Source organism: Bos indicus x Bos taurus, chromosome 4 (genome assembly GCF_003369695.1).
Source record: "Bos indicus x Bos taurus breed Angus x Brahman F1 hybrid chromosome 4, Bos_hybrid_MaternalHap_v2.0, whole genome shotgun sequence".
NCBI lineage: Eukaryota > Metazoa > Chordata > Mammalia > Artiodactyla > Bovidae > Bos > Bos indicus x Bos taurus.
The window spans coordinates 2,146,765-2,155,378 of record NC_040079.1 but is presented as its reverse complement, the minus strand read 5'-3'; positions in this window follow the sequence as shown (position 1 = coordinate 2,155,378).

The window sequence follows — 8,614 nt, the reverse complement described above, 5'->3', positions numbered from 1 at the left end:
GGGCCAGACACGGAGGTGGCAGAGCTGTCCCTCTCAGGAACATGACGTCTGCGGTGAGGAACACGTCCAAAGCTTCTTCCCAGGTGACCAACCTGTGGCCCAAGGAGTGCCTGACGGGAGACCTTTCACTGGGTGAAGACATGGCTCTTTCTAGAAGTTCTTCCTACAGGGTAAGACCACCTGGGGAGGAGCATGGTAAACCGTCCTGAGAGTGAGTTTATCAGACTTCAAGGAAGCAGGATGCAGAGAAGAGCAGTTTCAACGTTGATCGGGGCCAGGTCACGGTTCTGGGGGCCTGGGGGCCGTGCTGCAGTGGGGAGCCAGGGGGCCTGGGGTGGTGGTGAAGCCAGAATAGAAGGAATGAGGGATGGAAGGAGAACCTCTGTCATCGCCTTCTCCTCTTGCCCTCAATCTTTCCCAGCATCAGAGTCTTGTGCATTGAGTTGGCTCTTTACATCAGGTGACCAAAGTACTGGAGCTTCAGCTTCAGCATCAGTCCTCCCAGTGAATATTCAGGGTTGATTTCCTTTAGGAGGGACTGGTTGGATCTCCTTGCAGTCCAAGGGACTCTCAAGAGTCTTCTCCAACACCACAATTCAAAAGCATCAATTCTTGGGTGCTCAGCCTTCTGTATGGTCCAATTCTCACATTCATACATGACTATGGGAAAAACCATAGCTTTGACTAGACAAGCCTTTGTAGGCAAAGTGATGTCTCTGCTTTTCAACATGCTGTCTAGGCTTGTCGCTTTGGCGTGTTAGTCATTCACCTCAGAGGATAATTTAATCATTGGGAAACATCCACCCCCAGCTAGCCACCAGCATCAGTGCTCAGGAGGCTGACACAGGCCACAGAGCATCACTTTTTAGATTAAATCTAAATCTTGCTTTGAGAGCCAGCAGGTGAGAAGACAGAAAAATAAACGTGGTTTTCTCCAAGCAGACATGGGTCCTTCTTACACGCACCCTGGTGCCAGCGCTCCGTGAGCTTCTGTCGGTGAGACCTCTAAAGGGAGAGAGGGGCGGGCGGCCTCCCAGAGACGGGCTTACAGGGCCAGTGCCCCTCCCCTCTTTCCGCACATGCCCACGTCCGGTCACCTGCTGGTCGCCGTGTCCTCTGCCTCAGCGAGGGCAAGCCTGAGCCCCAGTGAATCACTAGGCTCCTCACCCTGTGTCCAATTTTGAGAGAAAATCACTCATCACAATTATGTGTGAACTTTCTGAGGTGAAGAGAGCCACACGTTTTTCTGTCTCCCCGTCCGCTTTATAGGTCCAACTATCCAGCAGAAACATCTGCGAGTCTGCCCTAATTGAGCCATTTTCTGAATGTTGGCCCCAAGTAGGCTGGGCGAGAGCATGGCAAAATGGAATCTGAAATGTGCCATTAGCAGGAACTGCAGGCTCCTGGAGGCGGTGATGGAGGCAGGCTGAGTGCAACTGAAGACGCGTAATTACTGCAAGTCTTCATTATGCTTGGCCTTTAGACCGTTGGGTGGGGAGCTGAGATCCAGAGGACTCGAAATACAATGGAAGTCTAATGTAGAAACAGCCATCATTAAAATCTATACAGACTGGGGAACATTTTTATAAAACCATCACTGTGGCACTGACCTTCAAATTCAAAACTCCCTTTAAAAATGCACATCCTGGACATAAAGCAGGAATAACAAAAGACGACTCTTCTCCCTTTTCACCTGTCTTGTACATATCACGGCCCATGAAGACTACCCGAGTGGCTACAGCTTCCAGGAGAGAAGGATGAAGCCACCGGGTTACACAGAAATGGTTTCCTGGGGAGTCAGGAAGGTGTTTAACAAACAATAAGTTTCCCCGGAGCCAAGTTCTATTCAGTTTTAATGGTGTTTGAGGACAAGTCAGTAACTTTGGGGCCCTCTGAAGCAGGGAAAAGTTATTCCCTTTTCAGTAAGGGGATTGAGGGCACCTGGGTTCAAGGCCACACCCTCAGGACAAAAGTGTCATTACCAGCAATGAGACTCCTACTTCTGATGGGCCTGCTCTCTCCCCAGCCCCACTGCACACCAAAAACATACAGCAGTTTAACAAACAGTTTTCGAAGTTGATTATTACTTTTTTTTTTTCTCCTCTATGGGGACTTCTGCTATAAAAATCAGGCATCACTTAACACAGAGGACTTTAAAGCATCTGCCTCTTGCCAACGGCTGCAGTTTCATCTTAACTGATTCCAGGCTGTATTTTGACTACAAAACTCAGAAATGATAATAGACGACCATTTAGGGGTTGAGTTAAAAGTTGACAAATGTGTGATATTAATGTTATTGAAGCTATTTCAGGACACAGAAAACTCATTTTATGAAGGCATCATAACTTTTCATACAAAACTCAATAAAAATTTAAAAAGTATAGACTCATGTCACTTAAAAACATAAGGGCAAAAATTATAAATAAAATATTAGCATTGTATTAGAATAACACACCATGACCAGGCAGAACACAAGAATAGATCGATATAAAGAAGGCTATCAAAATAGGCCATTACTCCACAAATTATCCTATCAACAGAGACTTAAGAGGTATTTGGAAAATACTGCAGTAATTCCAAGTACTGCATTTCAGACTCTTTTGTTGACTATGATGGCTACTCCATTTCTTCTAAGGGATTCTTGCCCACAGTAGTAGATCTAATGGTCATCTGAGTTAAATTCATCCATTCCAGTCCATTTTAGTTCACTGATTCCTAAAATGTCAAAGTTCACTCTTGCCATCTCCTGTTAGACCACTTCCAATTTGCCTTGATTCATGGACCTGACATTCCAGGTTCCTATGCAATATTGCTCTTTACAGCATCGGACCTTGCTTCCATCCCCAGTCACATCCACAAAGCTGAACCCCGAAGAATTGCTGCTTTTGAGCTGTAGTGTTGGAGAAGACCCTTGAGAGTCCCTTGGACTGCAAGGAGATCCAGCCAGAACATCCTAAAAAAAATCAGTACTGAATATTCATCAGAAGGACTGATGCTGAAGCTCCAATACTTTGGCTATCTGATGTGAAGAGCTGACTCATTGCACAAGACCCTGATGCTGGGAAAGATAGAAAGCGGGAGGAGAAGGGAACAACAGAGGATGAGATGGTTGGATGGCATCACCAACTCAATGGACATGAGCTTGAGTAAACTCTGGGAGTTGGTGATGGACAGGGAGGCCTGGTGTGCTGCAGTCCATGGGGTCGCAAAGAGTTGGACACAACTGAGCGACTGAACTGAACTGAGCAGTAATTCCTCATAAAACTTTCCATAAAATAGAGAGGAGGAAAATTTGAATATAGATTATTTAATAAAACCCAATAGCAAATATTTTCCTAAATGATAAAACATTAAAGTCATTTAAATTAAAATCAGGAACTTGGAAGGGTTGTCTATAACAACATCCCACTCTAACACTGTCTCAGAGGTTTTAGTGTACTCAGTAAGGCAAGAAAGTACGTTACCTTGTATAAACAGAGAGAAAGTAGAGATGAAACCACAGCTGGTTGCTAAGGACTGAGCATATACTGGGAATCCAAACTATTAAAACCAAAACATGGCCATCTGATGTGAAGACCCGGTTCTGCTGGGAAAGACCCTGATGCTGGGAAAGACTGAGGGCAGGAGGAGAAGAGGGCGACAGAGGATGAGATGGTTGGATAGTGTTAAGGATTCAGTGCACGTGAGTTTGAGCAAACTTCGGGAAATAGTGGAGGACAGGGAAGCCTGGTGCGCTGCCATCCTTGGGGTTGCCAGCGCCGGGCACAACTGCGCGACTGAACGACAGCAACTAAAGGTTACTTAAAATTTTAGTATTTTGGCATATATATGTAAATATACAAAAATTAATAGTTTTTCTTCACTCTAACAATAAGAACCTAAAAGTGAAAATGAGAATAAAAGAAAAAAACTATATTCACAATAGTGACAGGCACTTAAATTAGTTAGGAATACATTTAATAAGAAAGCCCTAATATCCATAAGAAAATCTTACACAGGGACTTAAAAAATCTGGACCAATAAAACAGTAATTGTGTTCTAAGATGGGAAGATTTATTATCATAAAAATGGTAATTCTCCCAAAACTAATGTAATGCAAATTTAAAGTAATTGCATGTAACATGCAAAGCTTTTAGTTGGCAAAAATGATATTACATCTATATGAAAGAACAAGAACCCAGAAGAAGTCAAGAAAATTATGGAGAGTAAGAATAGGGAGAGAGCATGGCCAGGTACCAGAACATAACACACAGCCACTGAAATGAGATCACCGTGGTGCTTGGACAGAAGGGAACCAGGAGAGCACTGCAGTGAACAGTGAGCACTGAAACGTGTCACAGTGCGTACGAAAACTTAATATGGGACAGAGGTGATAGCTCGTACCAGCACAAACATAATGGACCATTCGGTAAATGTTGCTGACGTAACTCCTGATCCACACAGAAGAATTAGAGGCAACTCAATATTACTCTCTGGGAGGACTGATGCTGAAGGTGAAGCTTCAGCAATTTGGTCACCTGATGGGAAGAGCTGACTCACTGGAAAAGACTCTGATGCTGGGAAAGACTCTGATGCAGGAGGAGAAGGGGGTGGCTGGAGAAGAGAACGAGATGGCTGGATGGCATCACCGACTCAATGGACGTGAGTTTGAATAAATTCTGGGAGATAGTGGAGGCCAGGGAAGCCTGATGTGCTGCAGTTCATGGGATTGCAAAGAGTCAGCCATGACTTAGCAACTAACAATAGCAACAAGAATGTGCACGGGCTTCCCAGGTGGCTCAGTGGTAAAGAATCCACCTACCAACGAGGATATGCAGGTTAGATCCTTGGGTCCAGAAGATCCCCTGCAGGAGGGCATGGCAACCCACTCCAGTATCCTTGCCTGGAGAATCCCATGGACAGAGGAGCCTGGTGGGCTCTAATCCTTGAGGTCACAAAGAGTCAGGCACGACTGAAGCAACTGAGCATGCACACACCAAACTATCTCATACAAAAGACAAGTTCTAGAAAAGTAAAGGAATCAAATGTAAGAGATAAAACTCTAGTAAGAAAATTTAAGCCACAATGTGTAAACTCTGATGTTGGGGCGGGGGTGTGTGTCTCTGTGCACGCTCAGTCACTCAGTCATGTCCGACCCTTTGTGACCCCATGGACTGTAGCCCGACAGGTTCCTCTGTCCATGGGACTACCCTGGTAAGAATACTGGAGTGGGTTACCATTTCTTTCTCCAGGGGGTCTTCCTGACCCACGGATCAAACCCACATCTCCTTTATTGGCAGGTGGGTTCTTTACCACGGAGACACCAGGAAACCCTAATAGATTACATATATAATATTAAAAGCTCAGAATTTGCTCTAATCAAGCTATATACAAATAACACATACATATAAGATATATATTTGTACTTCATACAAGTAACAGATTTGAAAAAATACTTTTACACCTCAGATGACAATCACTTAATATCTATAACACAATATTAGCTGTGATGAAGACAGTTAAACATATATTTTCAAAGTTAAATAAAAAAACAAAGATAAAACAATAGAAAAATGTTTAAAGATATGAATAGGCAATTCACAGAACAGCATATTCAAGTGGCAAAAATATGAAAATATACCCAAATTTATTAATGGTGATAAAGGATTAATTAAAATGATAATAAGTATTCTTTACATACAGCAGACTGGCAAAAATTCAGAATTAGTAGTGATATGAGAAAGAGCACTCACACATTGTTAGAGGAGTTATAAAGTGTTAAACAGGTTTTTGAAGGAAGAGAAGGCAACGTGACAACACCTATTAAAGTTAAAAATACATTTGCTCTTTGACCTGGAAATTCTTCCCTGAAAACTTCTCATAGAATAAAATCTTTGGCATCTAGGGACATATATCCTAGAATGTTTATTTCAGCAATGTTCATAGTAGAAAAAAGTAGAAATGCGCATTAATAGAGGCATTGTTAAGTTAGCTATAGTGCCCACCCCGTGGAATATAGGGCCGCCGTTAAATATAATAAACCAAAGCTTAACAAGGTCACTTGGTGAGATTTCCATGAGGAATTTCCGAGTGACGTAGATAAGTCTGACTAACAATCTGATCTTTAATAACATGCAGTGACCACCTGTTATTTGTGATAATTCAGAGTACAGATTATAGAATGTAAGGACCCCTACATGGCTGTTTACACAATCACCTTGGGACAACCAAGTGTCAAGACTGAAAGAGGAGTAGGGGTCAAACTTGAAGAAGGAAAAGAGAAACTGCAGTAAGTGAATGTATGTACATGAATCACATTTTTACATTCACAAAAATTATATATTGTATATATATGAATATATGCATAATAAAAACAGAAATTAAAATGAAAAGTTAGCCAAAAAATGACAAGATCTAAGCTGATATTCCACCTCCAGTTAGGCATCTAATATTTGAAATAAATATGTAGAACATGGGATCCTTTATTTTCCATGCACTCTTCTCAAGGTAATCACCATCTCAGTAAAGAACACCACCATCCATCCAACGGCACGCACAGTAAGTCGCGTTAGCTGTGTTCGACTCTTTGTGACCCTGTGGACTGCAGCCCACCAGGCTCCTCTGCCCATGGGATTGTCCAGGCAAGAGTACTGGAGCGGGTTGCCGTGCCCTCACCAGGCTCCTCTGTCCGTGGGATTGTCCGGGCAAGAATCCTGGAGCGGGTTGCCATGCCCTCACCAGGCTCCTCTGCCCGTGGGATTGTCCGGGCAAGAGTACTGGAGTGGGTTGCCGTGCCCTCACCAGGCTCCTCTGCCCGTGGGATTGTCCGGGCAAGAGTACTGGAGCGGGTTGCCGTGCCCTCACCAGGCTCCTCTGCCCGTGGGATTGTCCGGGCAAGAACACTGGAGCGGGTTGCCGTGCCCTCCCTGGGGATCTCCCCACCCAGGGAAGGAGCCCAGGTCTGCATTGGTAGAAGGTTCTTCACCACTGATGCCACCGGGGAAGCCCATCCATCCAGTGGCTGATGCCAAACCCTGCATATCTTCTCAGTTTCATCCTTCCTTCCATCCTCTTCATCCACCTACCTATGAACTGTCTTGCAAAACTCGTCCTCTGTTTTTTAAGTTCTCTCCTTTTTCATTATTACCGCCTCCCTAGTCTGTCTGTGTTATTACAGAAGCCTCCTAAACAGTCGAAACGGTTCCTGTGTGTGTGCTAAGTCGTTTCAGCTGTGTCCACCTCTTGGCAACTGTGTGGGTTGTAGCCTCCCAGCCCCTCTGTCCAAGGGATTTTCCAGGCACGAATACTGGAGTGTGTTGCCATGCTCTACTCCAGGGGATCTTCCCATCCCAGGGATTGAACCTGTGTCTCCTGCATCTCCTGCATTGTCAGGCCAGTTCTTTACCATTAGCATGACCTGGGAAGACCAGATGGTTCCTAGCGTCCACCTTTTCTCCTTTACAAGCAGATCTAAGCACAGAATACAAAGGAGCTTTCACAACTGTAAACAAGATCCTGTTTTTCATTGGCTTTTTCTTTGGGTATGTTCACACAGTCCTTTTTCGGTAGATAGTTTTATTAAAATGTCACATGCATACAGGACAGGATACACATTTTAATTATACAGCTCAGCATACTTCCACCAGGTTCTCAGATCCGTGTGGCTGCCACCCAGATGCAGGTGTGGTATCCCACAACACCCACTTTCAAGATCCCTTCCACTGTCCTCCAGACTCCATTATTTCTATTGAAAGTCATCAGTGTCCTTCACATCACTTGTCTAAAGGATATGCTTATTTTCTCTGCTTTCTATTAAGATTTATTTTTGTCTCCAGTGCTTTGTAGTTTGACTGTGATATACTTGGTGTTTTGTGATTATTTTTATCCTGCTGATACTTTTTAGGGTTTCATGAATGTGTGACTTGTCATCTTTCATCAATTTTGGAACATTCTTGATCAGCATCTCTTCAAACATTGCTTCTGCCCCCATTCTTTCTTTTCCTATCCTCTGTAACTCTGACTACACACGCATGATACCTTCCTGTCCAGCCTCTGTGGCAGCCATGGAGTGTGCTGCTCAGACCACCCTTCAAGCAAGAACTTGCCTTCTTCTCAAGTGAGTATATTTGGGTGGCAGCTGCTAGCTCAGGGTCTTCGGGCCCCACTTCAGATTTTAGCCCACCATCATGCCCTCTCTTGGAAGTCTCCTGCTGATGACTGGTCATCTCTACCTCACGAAGGATCCCTAATGGGCCATCATTGATCTGGCACTCCCTGTTGGGTTCACCAAAACCTTGTTAGGCCCAAAGGTTCTCAGTCTTGTTACTCTCATTGCCCCCCAACTCCTGCCCATGGGTTTTATACGTTCTTAGTGGGAGGGAGTCTAACGCCAGTGGTTACACCACAGCTAAAATGGAAATCCCTCCCTAGGAATGCATTTGAGCTTCCTATCCACATTTGGTTAGCCACTCTTAGAATGTACTAGGCCACTCTTAAAATTGTGGAAGGAAATCTTAAAAAGCGATAAAAAATATTAAAACCCCTGCAGTCCCCGCTGGCTGAAGGAACCTTTATGAAGAAGTTCACTTTCCCTAAGGGAAGCCTTGGATCAATACAGCCACAAATATTGCTTTTA